Below are 21,548 nucleotides of genomic sequence, written 5' to 3' on the forward strand. Positions count from 1 at the left end.
AGTGGGAGGTACAAACTATTGGGTGTAAGATCTGCTCAATGATGTATTGTACAACATGAGGAATATAGCCAATATTTTGTAATAACTGTAATTGGAAAGTAACCTTTAAAATTTGTATAAAAATTTAAAAATTAAAAAATATATATTTTGGTTAAAACCAAAAAAACAAAAACCCCATTATCAATGCCAAAGCCCTTGTTCTGCTTATAGAAGAGTCTATAACATCCAGGCTTTCAAAGACATCATACATATTTTCATTGTATCACTTAACAGTGGAGGCTGCACTTAGAAACTTATTCCTTTGGATTTCTGGAATATTCTACTCATAATGTCTCTCCGGTTTCAACTCTAGATCCCTTTTTGCCTTTATCTCCAGACTCTTTTGTCTCAAAACTTTTCGGTCTCAGAGAACCAAAGGAAAACCTTGGCTCACTATATACATTTGTAGAAAGTAATAGAGCTTTTTTTTTTTTCCATCTCTGTAAAGTGATCTTAACAAATGCCTCTAGAGTTATAGATTTTTGGTTTTGGAATTAAAACGTAACAACTTTGGGGGGTTTAATAGGATCTTCTATATTGAGTAGAGGAGTTTTAGGTGAGCCTCTGGGAATCCCATGAAATTGCCTCCAAGTGCAACCCATGGTCTTTTGTGATCTATAGTACCTTTTATTGATCATCGTTGAGAAATGAGGCATTTTGCAGAAGTTAATTTTCCAGATAGCTGAAGTCTACCCTTTAAATATCATTATAAAAGTAATACATGGGGTTAAACATGGTCAGCTGACTGCACATGTTTAGCTCTTGTCCTTCTCACACTCCACTAATATGTCAGTAAACAACTTTTAAAAGGCTTAAACCTGCAAGGACAAATAGAACAGGAGAGGGACATCAGCACAGGTGTGGTTTGAACACATCATTGGAAGGTAGGAAGCAGAGGAAGGGGGGGCCCTGCCTGCAGAAGGATACCAATGAGAAGTGAGTTCTTTTATCACACAGTACTCATGAGAGGCTTAGAACTTGAAGGTAAGTGGTTTTTCCTAAAAGGTAAGCAGGTGATCCAGGGCTAAAAATAAGGGAAATGTTTTAAAAACTGACAGAATGGGGTTGGACCCCTCAGGTATCTTCCATTTTCTGCTGCAGTAAGGTGATCCACCTGCCTGCCCCCCACCCCCACCTGCCCTGGGTGGTAGGAGACCAGGAGGAGAGTCTCTGGACTAAGTGAACCTGAAAGGCTCTGAGCTCTCAGATGATGGGCAGAGTGGAGGACACTGAAACACAGGGCTGAGAACAGGGTGATTGAGTGGAAGGCTGCAGACTGAATGGTCAGCCCCTTCCCCTCACCTTGCTCCAAACATAGTGTCCTGGTATATGCTTCCCAGGCAGGAGATTGGAGAATTCTTCTCTTGAAAAACAAATGACCCTAGAGAAAAGAATTCCAGACACTAACATGTCAGTGTTCTACAGTGAAAAAGACAGCTAGCTGCTAAAAGCATGGGCTCTAGAACTAGACTTCTTGAGTTTGAATTCAGGCTTAGCTACTTACTAGCTACGTGACCTTGCTAAAGTTACTTAACCTATTTGTGCCTCTGTGTTCCCATCTGTAAGATGGGGGTAATTGTAGTGTTTACCTCAAGGTTGTTGTAAGGGTTAAATTAGTTAATACATGCAAAGTACTACTCATAGTAACCACTCAATAAATGTTAGCTGCAGAAAGAGGTGGTACCCAGGGACTTCTCTAGCTGCCAAAGGTAGTTCTAGAATTTAGATGATATCCCATGGTGACCAGTGCCCTTTTTTACTTAGGGTGGAAGATGGGTTTGGAACAGAGGCTTTAACCCCACAGAAGGTACCTTACCCTAGTCTCTCTCCCTCATCCCCAACTCTTTCTTTTAGGAACACTTTTGAGCTATAAGGCTGGCTCAGCATTGAGCTCTTCTAATTCATTTATTCGGTAAATGTTTATTGGGTGCCTGCTCTATGCCAAGGACTGTTCAAGCTGCTGGAGCGACAGCAGTGAAGTAGGTCGATAATAATAGTAGCATTTACTGAGTGCTTATTGTGTGCTAGGTTTTGCTAAGTGCTTTATATAAAGTCATTTAATTCTCATAACGACCCTATGAAACAGATGCTATTACTATCCCTCTCTTACAGATAAGGAAACTGAGGCAGAGAGCTTCAGTAATATGCCCGAGGTCACACAGCTAGGAAGCCGCAGAGATTGGAATCATATCCAGTCAGTCTGGCTCTCGAGTCTGTCTTTTTAACCGTTATGCCTCCCTACTCTCATGGAGCTTACATTTTGGAAGGAGAAGACACTAAATAAGTAAACAGAGAAAATAGATATCAAATAGCAATAAGTGGTAATGATGAAATATAAAACAAGAAGATTGTGATCCAGAGGGACTGGCAGAGGGTAGCTTTTGACGAAGTGGTCTATGTTTATGAGCATCAGATGAGATAAGTTACAGTTCTCTAAGAATTGATTACTTAGAGTATTGCTGTCTCTGCAGATTTGCAAAATGCTCTTGCCATGATTTGATTCCTAATGCTACTTACACATTTTAATATTGCTAATAAAAAACAATAGCAGTTCATGTGCACTGATGGCTTACTGTGCATGGGACTATACTAAGCAATTTGCATAGATTGCCTCATTTTAACCTCATAGTAATGTTATAATTATTCTTATTTTCAGCCATGGAAAACTGAAGCTTAAAGAGAAAAAGTGACAGGCCCAGGGCTTAAAATGTGGCAAGTAGCAGAGCTAGGATTAAAACTAAGGTAGCCTGATTCCAGAGCTATTGTTCTTAAATACTTACCATTTTATAGTTGAAGTGATATGTCCAAGGTAACTCTTTTTTATAAACAAGAATAGCTAAGTTTTATAGAGATTCAAAATACTATTCTAAGCATTGCTGGGTCTTCACAATAACAAAGAGGCTTATGCATATTTTGGAGCTTTGAGATAGGATAAGTAACGCATTTTGAGTGAATGAGCTTCTAGTGCTATATGATTTTATCACCCCCAAATTGAAAATTTTATTCACATGAATTAATATGCATGTTATTTCAGCACAAAGCCAGAGCCAGGGTTTGACACCAAGCCATTTGACTTGAGGTGTAGAGGTGTTACCCACTCTACTGCAAGGTAAAAGATAGCATATAGCTTATCTTGCTTCAATGTACGTTGGGAAATCAATCTAGTGAAATTACATTTAACAATCCCCACGGAATGTTTGTTAAATTATTTGTAATTTCCTAAAACTTTTATATATCTCAAAATAAAAGCTGAATAGAGAGAGTTTTTCTTCATGGATTTGGAAACAGTGTAAGGGAATGGTCTGGAGTGAGAGCTCTCGGATCAGATTGTCTGGTGGTTTTCTCTCATCTTCACTCCTTGATTTACTGACTCAAACATGAACTTGAACAGGCAACTTTGCCCTCTAAGCCTCAGTTCCCTTAATTGTGAAAGAAGCATAGTATAGTTTCTTCCTTATAAGTATGAAGACTAAATGAGACAACCTTTCTGTAAAATGCTGGGCAATGTCCCTTTTGGCTGGCTACCTCTCATCTTGGAAATGGACCCTCATTCATCATCCATGGGTCCAAAGTGAAGCTTTGGCTCCATTACCTTGGTTTCACTGCTGCCAAACAGTGTCTGTGAGCTTTAGAACAGAGACTTTCCTGACATATTGTTGCTCGATGGCAGTTTTTTCTTTTTATTATGGTAAAATTATATAACAAAACTTACCATTTTTAAGTGTACAGTTTGGTGACATTAAGTACATTCACACTGTTATGCAACCAACCATCACCACCATCCATCTCTGGAACTTTTTTTATCTTCCCAAGCTAAAACTCTGTACGCATTAAACAGAATTGATGGCAATTTTTATTTGTTCTCAGCTTTATGTCCGAGGCTGCTAGTTAGGAGAAATGTTACTCTATATAAGGAAAGACATAAACAAAGAAATGTGATTAAAAATCTGTATTATCCCCAAAGCATAATCCATAAATGAAAAAATGGATACATGGACTTTATTAAAATCAAAAACTTTTGTTCTGTGAAGCAAAATGAAAAGTCAAGTCACAGACTGGGATAAAATATTTGCAAAAAATTATATCCAGAATAAAATTTTAAAACCCTTAAATATCAACAATGAGAAAATAAACAATCCAATGGGCAAAAGATCTGAATAGACACTTCACCTAGAAGATACACAAATAGCAAATAAAGGAAATGCAAATTAGGCAGATGCAAATTAAAACCATTAGAGAAATGCAAATTAAAACCACAGTGGTGATTGTAACCAATGTACCAATCTGATTCAGGATGTTGATAGTGGGGGAGGTTGTATGTGGGGGCGAAAGGAGTAAATGGGAAATCTCTGTACTTTTCATTCAGTTTTGCTCTGAATCTAAAAATGCTCTGAGAAGTAAAGTAAAAAAAAAAAAATCACAATGAGATACTATGATGCACCTATTAGAATGTCAAAACAAAAAACCGGCAATACCAAATGTTAGCAAGACAGAGCAACTGGAACTTTCATACATTGCTGGTGGGAATGAAAAATGGTATAGCCACTTTGGAAGACAGTTTGTTAGTTTCCTACAAAATTAAACATATTTTTACCATATTACTCAGCAATCTTCTAGGTATCTATCCAAGAGAAATAAAACTTATGTTCGTACAAAAACCTGTTACATGAATATTTATAGCAGCATTATTCAGCGTTAATCACCCCAAATTGGAAACAACCCAGTTATTTCAACTGATGGATAAACAGACTGTTGTATATCCACACTGTGGAATATTACTTTATGACAAAAAAAGGAACTACCTGTTGATTCATGCGATAACATAGGTGAATCTTAAAATGCATTTAGCTAAGTGAAAGAAGCCAGACTTAAAAAGGCTACATAATGTATGATTCCATTTATATGACAATCTGAAAAAGCAAAACTATAGGAAGGGAAGGAGATCAGTGGGTGCCAGGGTTTGGACGTGTAGGGAAGTTTTAGTTTATAAAGGAGCAGCACGAGGGAAGTTTGGAAGTAATGGGATGGTTCTCTCTCCCTCCCACCCCCGCCCTTTCTTGCCAGCTCTCACCAAATTAATAGACATGCTGTTGGTTAGTGTTAATATTTGTTCTGATCTGTCAGCTCTCACAGGCAGAAATAAAGGGAACGAATTATCCTTTTAAGACCTATATTATCAACTTGGTAGCATATAAAGTGCAATTCAATTAATGAAAGTAAATGTAACTTTATTAACTCTCGTATCATGTGGAAAGTCATAGGAATGCCCTTTTCAGTTAAAAATGGGGAATCATATATTAACAAAACAAAACAAACAAAAAAGCCTTTTCACTTTACTGGAATTTGCTGGTCATACCAGAAAAAGTTTTACTACTGCTAGGTCATTCAGTAGACAGTTTGTGCAAGTTAATGATAAATTTTGGGAGCATAATCTCTACTTGAACTTCTTGGACTCTTACAGAAAAGCATTTATCTTGCACTCTAGGCAGCTGAAGATGGAAGGTGCTAACAAGAGATAAGTACTTTTCTTTCAAAAGTATCCTGAAATTTTAAATGTTATAGAGAACAAGATTTTAACATACATTTTCAGAAGGCTCATTCAGTTTTAGTGCCTCTTTTTCTAATAAACTTAAATCTTCTCATAAACATCAGGTATCATATGACCCTTGTGAAACAGCTTGCTAGAACTAGACGTATCCCAGGATTCTAACAGGATTGGATTAACCAAAGTGGAATTTGAACTTTTTTGAGGAATATACATAGGCAGCAAGCTGAATTGTCTAATTCCTAGGATTTATGTGTTTGATCCCACATGGGTTGCCAGTCACTCTCTTTCAGTAAACAACATATTCACTGTAGAAAACTTCATAAAGTATAGCAAAACATCATAACACTGTCAGAATTAATACTCTCCAAGATAACTTTATATAGTCTTCCAAACTTTTTCCTATGCAAACATACACACTTTCGTCTGTCTGTGTCTCCTTCGAAAACAACAAAAAAAGACTTATTCAGTATATTATTGACTGTCTTTGTATGTCAGAAAATTTAAATTTCATAGCTGTATAGTATTCCATTGAATACATGGGTCATCATTTATTTTACCAATCCTCATTTTTTGAGTGATTTAACTTGTATCCACTCTTTTTGTGATGAATATTCTTGTGTTTATATCTTTGATTGTCTCTCCATTTATTTCCTTACAATATATTCCTGAAAGCAGTACTGCCAGGTCAGGGAGTGGTAGTTGTTTTAAGCTTGTTTTTTTATAGCAAAAGTAATATATATGTTCATAGTAATAAAAAGTCACAAGGTACAAAAATTACAATGCTCAGAATCCCAGCCCCTCCTCAGAGAAAGTATTAGCACTTTCTTGTGTATTCTTCTAGAAATTTTCAGTGCATTTTCAAGCCTATGTAATACCTATCTCTTTTTTTTTTCTCTTTACACGCATGGGATTATACTATACATATACTATTTTGCACCTTGCAATTTTCATTGAACATATCTTGTACATCTTGTATGAAGAAATATAGACATACCTCATTTTATAAAATGGTTGTATGATGTTTCATTGTGTGGATATGCTGTGGTTTATTTAATTAGTTCCTTTTTGATTAGCATTTAGGTTGTTTTCAGTTCTGTGCTATAATAAACAGTGCTTCAATGAATATCCTTGTATATGTATCTTTATGAGCCTGTCTTCTAGATAAAATTCCTAGAAGTGGAATTGCTAGATCAAAGGGCCTGTACATTCTAAATTTTGGTAAATAGTGCCAAACTGCCCTCCAGAAAAGTTGTACACATTTATACTTTCACTAACAGCATATAAAAGTGTTTAGTACTTTTAGAGACTTTTGATATATACTACCAAATTGTCCTCCAGAAAAATATCATTTCATGCTTCCACTAGCAGTGTAGGAGTGTCAGTCTAACCACACTTACAACAGATACGGTTAAGATTCTTTTTAAGCTTTGTCAGTCTGTTATGTGATTGCCCTTTTATGTTTATGTCCTGTGACTAGTGAGACTTTTTTGACCATTTCTATTTCTTTGTGAGTTGCCTGTTTATTTCCATTGTGCATTTTTCTTTTGGGTGTTCACCTTTTTATTACAGATATGGAAGAGGCCTTTGCCTGTCATATATATTGCTAGTCCTCTTTTACAGTTTTTTAAATCTTTTATCAGTTTGTATTCTTTCCCTATACAGAAGCTTTTGATTTTTTATGTATCATGCTTAGAAAGGCCTTCTCTATCCCAAAATTATACTCACTATTGCTTATGCTTTCTTCCGGTACCTTTTGTACTTTATATATATATATTTTTTAAATTAATTAATTAGTTTCATTTTTGGCTGCATTGGGTCTTCGTTGCTGTGCGTGGGCCTTCTCTAGCTGTGGCGAACAGGCGCCACTCATCGTTGCGGAGCACAGGCTCTAGGCGTGCAGGCTTCAATAGTTGTGGCACGCGGGCTCAGTAGTTGTGGCTCGTGGGCTCCAGGGCACAGGCTCAGTAGTTACAGTGCACGGGCTCAGCTGCTCCGCAGCATGTGGGATCTTCCCGGACCAGAGATTGAACCCGTGTCCCCTGCACTGGCAGGCGATTCTTAACCACTGTGCCACCAGGGAAGTCCCCATACTTTATATTTAAATCCTTAATTCATATAGAATTTGTTTTAGTTTAAGTATATTATACAGGGAACTAACTTTTTTTTTTTTTTCAAAATGAGTAACTGGTTGTCCCAAAGCCATTTGTTAAGTGAACCACTGTCTCCTCACCTACTTGAAATGCTGTCACTATTTTATGTATAGTGATATAGAGAGTTGTGTATATATAGACACCCTCCTTATCACTCTTTCAAAATTTGTGTGTCCTCAAATATTTATTTTTTCACGTGAACCTTAGGATCATTGTGTCAGGTTCTCCCTACCTCAAAATTCCACTGACTCTATTAAATTTATAGACTAATTTGGGTAGAATTAACCTCTTTTAACAATATCTTCCTACACATTTCTTATTAAGTTTATTACTGCGTATTTAAAATATTTTTTTTCAGGGAGGTGTAGTGTGCTATATGAATGGGATGTTTTACCATTCTATTTTCTAGTTGATTATTGTCAGTGTATAAGCAATTGATTTTGATATATTTAACTGCCAGTCTTATTAAACTCACTAATATCTGTCTGTAGTAACTCAACCTTAATAAACTCTGTAGTTAGAGTGGAATTTCAGGAAAGCAAACATATCACCTAATACACATAAATTTTCTATAAAACGTATAAATTTATATAAACATCTCTGCTTATTTTACTTGCTTTTTTCATTAGATCCAAATAACAACTCTATGATATAGGTTAAGTAGCTATTCATTCCCATATTATTTAGGACTGTGTTTATCAATGTATATAGTCTCTGTCTTTACTGCATTAGAATCTTCAGAGGTATTTGTTAAAAATGCAGATTCTTTGATATCATTTCTCTCCTAATGAATAAGATCTTTGGGTGTAGAGCTTGCAAATCCAGAATTTAAAAATTCTTCCCTAGATAATTCTTAAGTACATTGAAGTTTGGGAACCATTGGAGCAAAAACTGTGGCTCTGAGAGCAATTAAATGACTTTCCCAAGTTCATGTAGGTAATTTTTTCTTGGCCACAGGTTTCCTGACTCCAGGTCTAGTGTTCACCACATGTCTGTGTGTTCTGTCTGTGTGATTCCTAAAATAATATTAAAGTTTTCATTTGTATCCTTATGATATAATTCAGGAATAAGTTATTTTCACTTCTTTCCAGTTGTGTTAAAAGTTCTGTTGACTGGACATGAGAACTTAGCATCACATGCTCTCTAAACTAAATATAAAATATCTTTATATTAGATACCTTAAAGGTTATGAGACTATTAGAATAAATTACTATATTCCTTTGCTTATTAATTAAGTATATTGCACTAAGAGAATTTGTTTCTCTGGGAACAATGTCAACCTATAAGTCTCAGGATGGAAATGATGTGACAGGGTAGAGATCCAGGTCTTTCAGCCTTTTGAGTAGAAAGAATGGTCAGAAAAGTGATTTATCAGTTTTACCATTTTTAGGCAGGTTGAAATGACTGTAATGTTTTAATTATCAAGGCAGTATAACCTCTAAAGTTATTTTGCCCAAGACAGATTTATTGGTGTTATATGTTGTTGTTGAGCCTAAAAAAAGAAAGAGATTCTCTCAAAATCAAACTACCATATTATCTCCTAATGTCGAAATTTTCATTTAATATGCAACCCTCTGTAACTGCTCATTCATAGGGTTTTATAAGTAATTTATATAAATCACAGAGCCATATGGAAGCGGAAGTGTAATTTGCCAAATTATCTCAGTAGGTCAACAATGAAATGATAAGTTGTGAGTCACTAGGATATGTTATCTTCAATGAAACTTCAAAAACTGGGCAGATTCTTCTCTCTCCAGTGATTACAGTACAACACTGCCTTCACATGAGTGATTTTATTTGCTGACCTTTATTAAGACTTCTATTAAGATGCTATATTGTTATATTTCTAAGGCTACAAATTATATTTTTTCAAAAGAACAGATATAGATTTAATTCTGACATTTACTGTCCATCAAGAGGTGTGATTTAAAATAACTTTACAGGTATAGTAAGATGGACTGCAGTTAAGAGTCTTTTTTTCTTAAAGGTTTATTGAGATATCATTGACATTCAACATTGTATAAGTTTAAAGTAGACAGCATAATGAGCTGACTTACATATATTGCAAAATGATTACTACAATAAGTTTAATTAACATCCATCACCTCTTATAGATACCAGAAAAAAAGAAAAAAAAATTTTTTTCCTTGTGATGAGAACTTTTAGGATTTACTCTTAGCAACTTTCAAATATATCATACAGCAGTGTTAACTATAGTCATCATATTATACATTGCATCCCTAGTACTTATTTATCTTATAACTGGAAGTTGTACATTTTGACCACCTTCATTCAATTTCCCTACCCCTTACCCCCTGCCTCTGGTAACCACAACTCTTATCTCTTTTTCTGAGTTTATTTATTTATTTTTTTTAAGATTCCACGTACGGTATTTGTCTTCCTCTGTCTGACTTATTTCACTTAGCATAATGCCCCCAAGGTCCATTCATGTTGTCACAAATGACAGGATTTCCTTCCTTTTTATGGCTGAATAGTATTCCATTGTGTGTGTGTGTGTGTGTGTGTGTGTGTGTGTGTGTATACACATCTCACATTTTCTTTATCCATTTATCTGTTGATAGACACTTAGGTTGTTTCCATGACTTGGCTATTATAAATAATGCTGCAATGAACATGGAAGTGCAGATCGCTCTTTGACATAGTGATTTCATTTCCTCTGGGTATATACCCAGAAGTGGAATTGCTAGATCATATGGTAATTCTATTTTTAATTTTTTGAGGAACTTCCATACTGTTTTCCATAGTGGCTGTACCAGTTTACATTCTCACCAGCAATGCACAAGGGTTCCCTTTTCTCTACGTCCTCGCCAAGATTTATTATCTCTTGTCTTTTTGATGACAAGTTATACTCTTGTAACCTCAAGATATGTTGATGGGTAGTTCCAACCCCTATATGTTCATATATGTTAAAGCTTTTATCCTTTAGATTTTGCATTTCAATCATAGACATATTTGTCAAAAAAGATGAAGTAATCACTTATACTTGCATGTACTGATAAGAAAATAGTTTTGATTTATAAATCCCAGAAGACATGGGTTTTTTCTTCCCACATCCTCTAGTTTAACGCCTGTGTAGAGTAAAAATTAAGTAAATGCTGAGTGAATCAGCTTTATTATAAAAGCATAAATATTAGCTATTAAAATTTGTCAGCATGTTTCAAGAACTTTCAAAGTGCTTTTTTTTTCCTTTAGAATATCCTCCCACCCACACACAAACACAGAAAAGTGGTCAAATAATCATTACACAAGAGAAGAAAAATGAGTGGTTAAGAAATGTATGAAAATATCATCAACCTCATTTAATAATCTAAGAAACACATAACGCATAAAATATTTTTATCTGCCATATTGCTAAACATTAAAAAGAATACTTGGTTATACAATTATCTGTTTGAGTCCTTGCTTTCGATTCTTTTGGTTATATACCTAGAAGTAGAATTGCTGGATCATACGGTAATTCTATGTTTAACTTTTTGGGGAACTGCCAAACTTTTCCACAGTGAGTGCACCATTTTACATTCCTACCAACAAGTGTTCCAATTTCTCCACATCTTCACCAATGCTTGTTATTTTTTGTGTTTTATTTATTTATTTATTTATTTATTTATTTATTTATATTATAGTCATCCTCAATAGATATGATGTGGTATCTCCTTGGGGTTTTGATTTACATTTCCCTAATGGCTAGTGATGTTGAAATCTTTTCATGTATTTGGTGGCCCTTTATCTTCTTTGGAAAAATGTTCAAGTCCTTTGCCCATTTTTCAACTAGATTTTTTGTTGTTGAGTTGTACCATTTGTTTATATATTCTGGATATTCAGTCTCTTATCAGGTAAATATTTTGTAAATATTTCTCTCATTCTGTGGGTTGTCTTTTCACTCTCTTGATAGTGTCCTTTGATGTATAAAAGTTTTTCATTTTGATGAAGTACAGTTTACCTATTTTTCCTTTTATTATTTGTGCTCTTGCTGTCATATCCAAGAAATCATTGCCAAATCCAATGTCATGGAACTTTTCTACTGTGTTTTCTCTTAAGAGATTTATAGTTTTCACTCTTAAGTTTAGGTCTTTCAATCCATCTTTAGTTAATTTTAGTGTATGATGTAAGTGACTTTATTCTTATGCATGTAGATATCCAGTTTTCCCAGCACATTTGTTGAAGAGACTGTCCTTTTTCCATTGAGTGGTCTTGACACCCTTGTTGGAGATCATTTGACCTTATATGGGAGGGTTTATTTCTGGGCTTCTATTCTATTCTATTGGTCTATATGTCCATCTTTATGCCAGTACCACACTGTTTGTTTTTTAATTTTTTAATTTAATTTTATTTATTTTTTTATACAGCAGGTTCTTATTGATTATCCATTTTATACATATTAGTGTATATATGTCAATCCCAATCTCCCAATTCATCACACTACCACCACCACCCCCAACTTGCTGCTTTCCCCCATTGGTGTCCGTACGTTTGTTCTCTACATCTGTGTTGCAATTTCTGCCCTGCAAACCGGTTCATATGTACCATCTTTCTAGGTTCCACATATATGCGTTAATATATGATATTTGTTTTTCTCTTTCTGACTTACTTCAGTGTGTATGACAGTCTCTAGATTCATCCACGTCTCTACAAATGATCCAATTTCGTTCCTTTTTATGGCTGAGTAATATTCCCTTGTATATATGTACCACATCTTCTTTATCCGTTCGTCTGTCGATGGGCATTTAGGTTGCTTCCATGACCTGGCTATTGTAAATAGTGCTGCAATGAACATTGGGGTGCATGTGTCTTTTTGAATTATGGTTTTCTCTGGGTATATGCCCAGTAGTGGGATTGCTGGGTCATATGGTAATTCTATTTTTAGTTTTTTAAGGAACCTCCATACTGTTCTCCATAGTGGCTATATCAATTTACATTCCCACCAACAGTGCAAGAGGGTTCCCTTTTCTCCACAGCCTCTCCAGCATTTGTTGTTTGTAGATTTTCTGATGATGCCCATTCTAACTGGTGTGAGGTGATACCTCATTGTAGTTTTCATTTGCATTTCTCTAATAATTAGTGATATTGAGCAGCTTTTCATGTGCTTCTTGGCCATCTGTATGTCTTCTTTGGAGAAATGTCTATTTAGGTCTTCTGCCCATTTTTGTATTGGGTTGTTTGTTTTTTTAATATTGAGCTGCATGAGCTGTTTATATATTTTGGAGATTAATCCTTTGTCGGTTGATTCATTTGCAAATATTTTCTCCCACGCTGAGGGTTGTCTTTTCATCCTGTTTGTAGTTTCCTTTGCTTTGTGAAAGCTTTGAAGTTTCATTAGGTCCCATTTGTTTATTTCTGTTTTTATTTCCATTACTCTAGGAGGTGGATCAAAAAAGATCTTGCTGTGATTTATGTCAAAGAGTGTTCTTCCTATGTTTTCCTCTAAGAGTTTTATAGTGTCCGGTCTTACATTTAGGTCTCGAATCCATTTTGAGTTTATTTTTGTGTATGCTGTTAGGGAGTGTTCTAATTTCATTCTTTTACATGTAGGTGTCCAGTTTTCCCAGCACCACTTATTGAAGAGCCTGTCTTTTCTCTACTGTATATCCTTGCCTCCTTTGTCATAGATTAGTTGACCATAGGTGTGTGGGTTTATCTCCGGGCTTTCTATCCTGTTCCATTGATCTATATTTCTGGTTTTCTGCCAGTACCATATTGTCTAGATTACTGTAGCTTTGTCGTATCATCTGAAGTCAGGGAGTCTGATTCCTCCAGCTCCGTTTTTTTCCCACAAGACTGCTTTGGCTATTCAGGGTCTTTTGTGTTTCCATACAAATTTTAAGATTTTTTGTTCTAGTTCTGCAAAAAATGCCATTGATAATTTGATAGGGATTGCATTGAATCTGTAGATTGCTTTGGGTAGTATAGTCATTTTCACAATATTGATTCTTCCAATCCAATAACATGGTATATCTCTCCATCGGTTTGTATCATCTTTAATTACTTTCATCAGTGTCTTATAGTTTTCTGCATACAGGTCTTTTGTCTCCCTAGGTAGGTTTATTCCTAGGTATTTTATTCTTTGTGTTGCAGTGGTAAATGGGAGTGTTTCCTTAATTTCTCTCTCAGATTTTTCATCATTAGTGTATAGGAATGCAAGAGATTTCTGTGCATTAATTTTGTATCCTGCAACTTTACCAAATTCATTGATTAGCTCTAGTAGTTTTCTGGTGGCATCCTTAGGATTATCTGTGTATAGTATCATGTCATTTGCAAACAGTGACAGTTTTACTTCTTCTTTTCCAATTTATATTCCTTTTATTTCTTTTTCTTCTTTGATTGCTGTGGCTAGGACTTCCAAAACTATGTTGAATAATAGTGGTGAGAGTGGACATCCTTGTCTTTTTCCTGATCTTAGAGGAAATGCTTTCAGTTTTTCACCATTGAGAATGATGTTTGCTGTGGGTTTGTCATATATGGCCTTTATTATGTTGAGGTAGGTTCCCTCTATGCCCACTTTCTGGAGAGTTTTTATCCTAAATGGGTGTTGAATTTTGTCAAAAGCTTTTTCTGCATCTGTTGAGATGATCATATGGTTTTTCTTCTTCAGTTTGTTAATATGGTGTATCACATTGACTGATTTGCATATATTGAAGAATCCTTGCATCCCTGAGATAAATCCCACTTGATCATGGTGTATGATCCTTTTAATGTGTTGTTGGATTCTGTTTGCTAGTATTTTGTTGAGAATTTTTTGCATCTATATTCATCAGTGATACTGGTCTGTAGTTTTCTTTTTTTGTAGTACCTTTGTCTGATTTTGGTATCAGGCTGATGGTGGCCTCATAGAATGTGTTTGGGAGTGTTCCTTCCTCTGCAATTTTTTGGAAGAGTTTGAGAACGATAGGTGTTAGCTCTTCTCTAAATGTTTGATAGAATTCACCTGTGAAGCCATCTGGTCCTGGACTTTTGTTTGTTGGAAGATTTTTAATCACAGTTTCAATTTCATTACTTGTGATTGGTCTGTTCATATTTTCTATTTCTTCCTGGTTCAGTCTTGGAAGGTTATACCTTTCTAAGAATTTGTCCATTTCTTCCAGGTTGTCCATTATATTGGCATAGAGTTGCTTGTAGTAGTCTCTTAGGATGCTTTGTATTTCTGTGCTGTCTGTTGTAACTTCTCCTTTTTCAGTTCTAATTTTATTGATATGAGTCCTCTCACTCTTTTTCTTGATGAATCTGGCTAATGGTCTATCAATTTTGTTTATCTCCTCAAAGAACGAGCTTTTAGTTTTATTGATCTTTGCTATTGTTTTCTTTGTTTCTATTTCATTTATTTCTGCTCTGATCTTTATGATTCCTTTCCTTCTGGTAACTTTGGGTTTTGTTTGTTCTTCTTTCTCTAGTTCCTTTAGGTGTAAGGTTAGATTGTTTATTTGAGATTTTTCTTGTTTCTTGAGGTAGGCTTGTAAAGCTATAAACTTCCCTCTTAGAACTGCTTTTGCTGCATCCCATAGGTTTTGGATCATCGTGTTTTCATTGTCATTTGTCTCTAGGTATTTTTTGATTTCCTCTTTGATTTCTTCAGTGATCTCTTGGTTGCTTAGTAACGTATTGTTTAGCCTCCATGTGTTTGTGTTTTTTTATGTTTTTTCCCGTGTAATTGATTTCTAATCTCATAGCATTGTGGTTGGAAATGTTCCTTGATATGATTTCAGTTTTCTTAAATTTCCTGAGCTTGATTTGTGACCCAAGATGTGATCTATCCTGGAGAATGTTCCGTCCGCACTTGAGAAGAAATGGTAATCTGCTGTTTTTGGATGGAATGTCCTATAAATATCAATTAAATCTATCTGGTCTATTGTGTCATTTAAATCTTGTGTTTCCTTATTAATTTTCTGTCTTGATGATCTGTCCATTGGTGTAAGTGAGGTGTTAAAGTCCCCCACTATTACTGTGGTAATGTTGATTTCCTGTGTTATAGCTGTTAGCAGTTGTCTTATGTATTGAGGTGCTCCTATGTTGGGTGCCTATATGTTTATAACTGTTATATCTTCTTCTTGGATTGATACCTTGAATATTATGTAGTGTCCTTCCTTGTCTCTTGTAACATTCTTTATTTTAAAGTCTATTTTATCTGATATGAGTATTGCTACTCCAGCTTTCTTTTGATTTCCATTTGCATGGAATATCTTTTTCATCGCCTCACTTTCAGTCTTTATGTGTCCCTAGGTCTCTTGTAGACAGCATATATATGGGTCTTGTTTTTGTATCCCTTCAGCGAGCCTGTGTCTTTTGATTGGAGCATTTATTCCATTCACGTTTAAGGTAATTATCAATATGTATGTTCCCATTACCATTTCCTTAATTGTTTTGGGTTTGTTTTTGTAGGTCCTTTTCTTCTCTTGTGTTTCCCACTTAGAGAAGTTCCTTTAGCATTTGTTGTGGAGCTGGTTTGGTGGTGCTGAATTCTCTTAGCTTTTGCTTGTCTGTAAAGCTTTTGATTTCTCCATCGAATCTGAATGAGATCCTTGCTGGGTAGAGTAATCTTGGTTGTAGGTCTTCCCTTTCATCACTTTAAATATGTCATGCCACTCCCTTCTGGCTTGTAGAGTTTCTGCTGAGAAATCAGCTGTTAACCTTATGGGAGTTCTCTTGTATGTTATTGGTCGTTTTTCCATTGCTGCTTTCAATAATTTTTCTTTGTCTTTAATTTTTGCCAGTCTGATAACTATGTGTCTCGGTGTGTTTCTCCTTGGGTTTTTCCTGTATGGGACTCTCTGCGCTTCCTGGACTTGGGTGGCTATTTCCTTTCCCATGTTAGGAAAGTTTATGACTATAATCTCTTCAAATATTTCCTTGCGTCCTTTCTCTCTCTCTTCTCCTTCTGGGACTCCTATAATGCAAATGTTGTTGCATTTAATGTTGTCCCAGAGGTCTCTTAGGCTATCTTCATTTCATTCTTTTTTCTTTATTCTGTTCTGTGGCAGTGAATTCCACCATTCTGCCTTCCAGGTCACTTACTGTTCTTCTTCCTCAGTTATTCTGCTCTTGATTCCTTCTAGTGTATTTTTCACTTCCATTATTGTATTGTTCATCTCTGTTTGTTTGTTCCTTAATTCTTCTAGGTCTTTGTTAAACATTTATTGCATCTTCTCGATCTTTGCCTCCATTCTTTTTCGGAGGTCCTGGATCATCTTCACTATCATTATTCTGAATTCTTTTTCTGGAAGGTTGCCTATCTCCACTTCATTTAGTTGTTTTTCTGGGCTTTTATCTTGTTCCTTCATCTGGTACATAGCCCTCTGCGTTTTCATCTTGTATATCTTTCTGTGAATGTGGTTGTTGTTCCACAGGCTGCAGGATTGTAGTTCTTTTTGCTTCCACTCACTGCATTGTTTTGATTACTGTAGCACTGTAATATTTTTTGAAACTGGGAATTATGAGATTTCTAATTTTTTTCTTTTTCCAGATTGTTTTGGCTACTTAGGTTCCCTTGAGATTCCATATAAATTTTAGGATGAGTTTTTCTATTTCTGTAAAAATACCTTTGGGTTTTTATAGGGATTGCATTGAATCTGTAGATTGTCTTGGATAGTATTGGCATCTTAACAATATTATGTCTTCCAGTCTGTGAACACAGGATGTCTTTCTATTTTTTGGTATCTTCTTTAATTTCTTTTAACAATGTTTTGTAGTTTTTGGTATACCAGTCTTTCATCTTGTTGGTTAAGTTTATTCATAAGTATTTTATTCTTTTTAATGCCATTATAAATGGAATTGTTAATTTTCTTTTCATATTGTTTGTTGTCAGTGTAGAGAAGCACACTGATTTTTGCGTGTTGATTTTGTACCCTGGAACATTGCTGAATTCTTTAATTTTTTTTTAATATTTGTTATTTATTTATTTGGGTGTACTGTGTCTTAGCTGCGGCACGCAGGATCCTTGCCGCCACATGCGAGATCTTTGCTGCGGCATGCAGGATCTTTTAGTTGTGGCATGCGGGATCTCTAGTTGCGGCATGCAGGATCCCCAGCTGTGGCATGAGCAATCTTCAATTGTGGCATGCAGGCTCCTAGTTGCAGCATGTGGGCTCCTAGTCACGGCATGCGAGATCCGGTTCCCTGACCAGGGATCGAACATGGGCCCCCTGCATTGGGAGTGTGGAGTTCCAACCAGTGCACCACCAGGCAAGTCGCTGCTGAATTCTTTATTAACTCTAACTTTTTTTTTTTTTGGTGTGGGGTCTTTAGGGATATAAGATCATGTCATCTGTGAACAGAGATCATTTTGCTTTTCCTTTTCCAATTTGGATGCCTTTTTTTCTTTTTCCTGCCTAATTACTCTGGCTAGGATTTCTAGTGCTATGTGAAACAGAAGTGGCAAGGGTCAGCATCCTTGTCTTATTCCTGTCCTTAGAGAAAAAGCTTTCCAGTGTTTTACCATTTAAGTATGATGTTAGTTGTGGAGTTTTCACAAATACCCTTTATCAGATTGAAGTAGTTTCCTTCAGTTTTCCATTTTCTGAGATTTTTTTTTTTATCATGAAAGTGTGTTGAACATATCAAATGCTTCTTCTGCATCCATTGAGATACTTGTGTTTGTTGTCCTTTATTCTAATACCATGGTATATATCATTGATTGATTTTTGTATGTTGAACCAACCTTGCATTCGCATGATAAATTCTACTTGGTTATGGTGTATAATCCTTTTCACATGTTGCTGGATTTGGATTACGAGCATTTTTCTGAGGATTTTTCTGTCTGCATTCTTGCAGATATTGGTCTGTAGTTTTCATTACTTGTGGTACCTTTATCTTATTTTTGTGTCACGCTAGCATTAGCTCATAGACTGAGTTAGGAATTTCCCTCTTCTCCTATTTTCTGAAAGCGTTTTTGAAAGATGTGTATTATTTCTTCCTTAAGTGTTTGGTAGACTTTACTAGTGAAGCTGTGGTGGGCCTGGAGTTTTTTTGTGGAAAGTTTTGTTTTGTTTTTACTGCAATTTTGATTCCTTTAATAGATTAGGACATTTAAGGCTGTTTTTTTCTTCTTGGATGAGCTTGTGTCTTTCAATGAAGTGGTCCATTTCATTTAAATGTTGAGTTCATTGACGTAAAGTTGTTTACACTACTCCCTTATTGTCCTTCTAATGTCTGTAGAATCTGTAATGTCACCTCTCCTGTTCCTGATAACGGTAATTTGTGTTGTCTCTCTTATTTTTCCTTATAAGTCTGGAAAGAGAATCATCAATTTTACTGATATTCTCAAAGCCAGCATTTACTTCTATTTGTTTTCTCTGTTGTTTTCCTGCTTTTTCTTTTATTGATTTTTGTAGTCATCTTTATTATTTCTTTTCTTCTGCTTACTTTGGGTTTAATTGCTCTTCTTTTTCTAGATTTTGGAGGTGGTACCTGAGGTCATTGATTTGAGACATTTCTTCTTTTCTCATATAAACATTTAGTACCATAAAATTTCCCCTAACTACTACTTTAGTGTCATACTACAAATTCTGCTATGTCACATTTTAATTCTGTTCAAAATAGTTTTTAATTTCCTTTTTGATTTTGTCTTTGACCCATAGGTTATTTAGAAGTGTGCAGTTGGCTTCCAAATAATTGTGGGTTTTCCAGAGATCTTTCTGTTTTTTTATTTCTAATATAATTCCATTGTGGCCAGAGAACATACTTTATTTGACTTGCATCCTTTTGAATTTAGTGAAACTTATTCTGTAACTCAGAATTTGGTCTATCTTACTTAAGATTGTATCTGCACTTGAGAAGAAAGTGTAATTCTGCTGATGTTAGGTGGACTATTTTGTGCTTGTCAATCTAGTGAAATTGGTTGGTAGTGTTGATCAAATCTACTCTGTCCTTGCTGGTTTTCTGCCTACTTTTTTAATCAATCATTTAGAGAGGGGTATTGAGATGTCTGACTATCCTTGCAGGTTTTTCTATTTCTCCTTGCAGTTCTTTCACTTTTTGCTTTATGAATTTTGAAGCTCTGTCATTAACTACATAAACATTTAGAATTATTATGTCTTCTTCATTAATTGGCCCCTTTATCGTTATGAAATACCTTTCTTTATCTCTGCTTTATAGTCTTTGCTCTGAAATATACTTATGTATTAATATAGTCTCTTAGCTTTCTTTTGAATAGAGTTAGCATGGTATGTCAATTCGTCTCATTAATTGTGATGATAATTTGTATTGTTTCTTTAAAAGATTTATTTACTATAAGATTAATTAAGGAGTCTTTTATACTTACTTATTGCTAATTGGCAAGTATTTTGTAGGGTGGTACTTTGCAATAATGTAAGTGTCCTCTTTCTCATCAAGCTTTTTTTCACTAGCATTAGCATTTATGAATGATTTCTTCCTCAATCAGTTATTACCGTGATTGAGGTAATAATGGTTCTAAATGGTGATTTTCTAACTTCATTATTTTGTCTATGTCTCTTGGCATTCTGAGAGGTAGAGCTTTCCTTTCTGAAGTGTTTGTAAACATATTGAATTAAAATATGTGTCACCACTAACACAAAATGTAGGAGAAGTGTGGTACACAGAATGATAGCCCCACAGAGATGTCTATGTCTGAATCCCTGAAACCTCTGACTTCCTTACAAGGAAAAAAGGACTTTGCAGATGCGATAGAGTTGATCTTGAGGTGGAAGCATCCAGGATTATCTGGTTGGGTCCAATACTATCACAAAAGTCCTTGTAAAGTAAAAGCATGTCAGGAGAGTCAGAGAATGAGATGTGCAGGTAGAAGCAGAGGTCAGAGTTGTACAGTTGGGGGCTGGATTCAAGGAATGTAGGCAGCTGAAAAATCAGAGAGGTGGCTTCTCCCCAGAGCCTCCAGATAGGATACAGCCTGCCAATACCTTGATCCTTTGTTTTCCCTTAGCTACAAGGTGATATCCTTTAGTTCCTATTATTTCCTGTATGTTGGAAGTTAGCTCTAAAGGCTTGATTAGATACATGTTAAATATTTTTGTTGAAAATGTTTCATAGATGGTGCATAATATTCATGATACTAATTTTTTTTAAAAAATTTATTGGAGTATATTGATTTACAATGTTCTGTTAGTTTCAGGCGTACAGCAGAGTGAATCAGTTATATATGTACATATATCCACTCTTTTTTAGATTCTTTTCCCATATAACCCATTACAGAGTATTGAGTAGAGTTCCTTGTGCTCTCCAGTAGGTCCTTATTAGCTAGCTATTTTATATATAGTAGTGTGTATATGTCAATCCCAATCTCCCAATTTATCCCTCCCCCCACTTACCCCCTGGTAATCATAAGTTTGTTTTCTACATCTGTAACTCTGTTTCTGTTTTGTAGATAAGTTCATTTGTACCCTTTTTTTTAGATTCCACATATAAGCAATATCATATGATAATCGTCTTTCTCTGTCTGATTTACTTCACTCAGTATGACAATCTCTAGGTCCATCCATGTTGCTGCAGATGGCATTATCATAATACTAATACTGATCACTGAGTCAAGGTGGACTTTGCTCCCTTCACCCCACTTCACCCAGTGAGACCTATTTTGGGTTACTGACCTCCAGAATTGTAAGATAATACATTTGCATTTGTGGCAATTTGTTATAGCAGCAATAGGAAGCTGATAAAAGGGAGATGTTAAATGGAGTTAATATGTTTTAAAAGTTTTTCCACTATCCAGGCAGAGATAAAAGTTCTAATTTAAGGTAGACTGTAATAAATAAAGAAGACATGTTGTAATCTCTAGGGTACTAAAAGAGTGATGTTTTAAAAACTATAACAAGCTGTTACAAGGGAGA

The 21,548-nt window shown here is 35.3% G+C and overlaps 1 protein-coding gene across 1 annotated transcript in view; it reads left to right on the top strand.

The window, feature by feature from the left end:
• Nucleotides 1–21,548, top strand: part of ATP7A (ATPase copper transporting alpha) — a 152,338-nt gene that overhangs the window by 12,683 nt on the left and 118,107 nt on the right. The gene's annotated exons all lie outside the window — the stretch shown is intronic.

Source organism: Balaenoptera ricei, chromosome X (genome assembly GCF_028023285.1).
Source record: "Balaenoptera ricei isolate mBalRic1 chromosome X, mBalRic1.hap2, whole genome shotgun sequence".
In the NCBI taxonomy this organism is placed as follows: domain Eukaryota; kingdom Metazoa; phylum Chordata; class Mammalia; order Artiodactyla; family Balaenopteridae; genus Balaenoptera; species Balaenoptera ricei.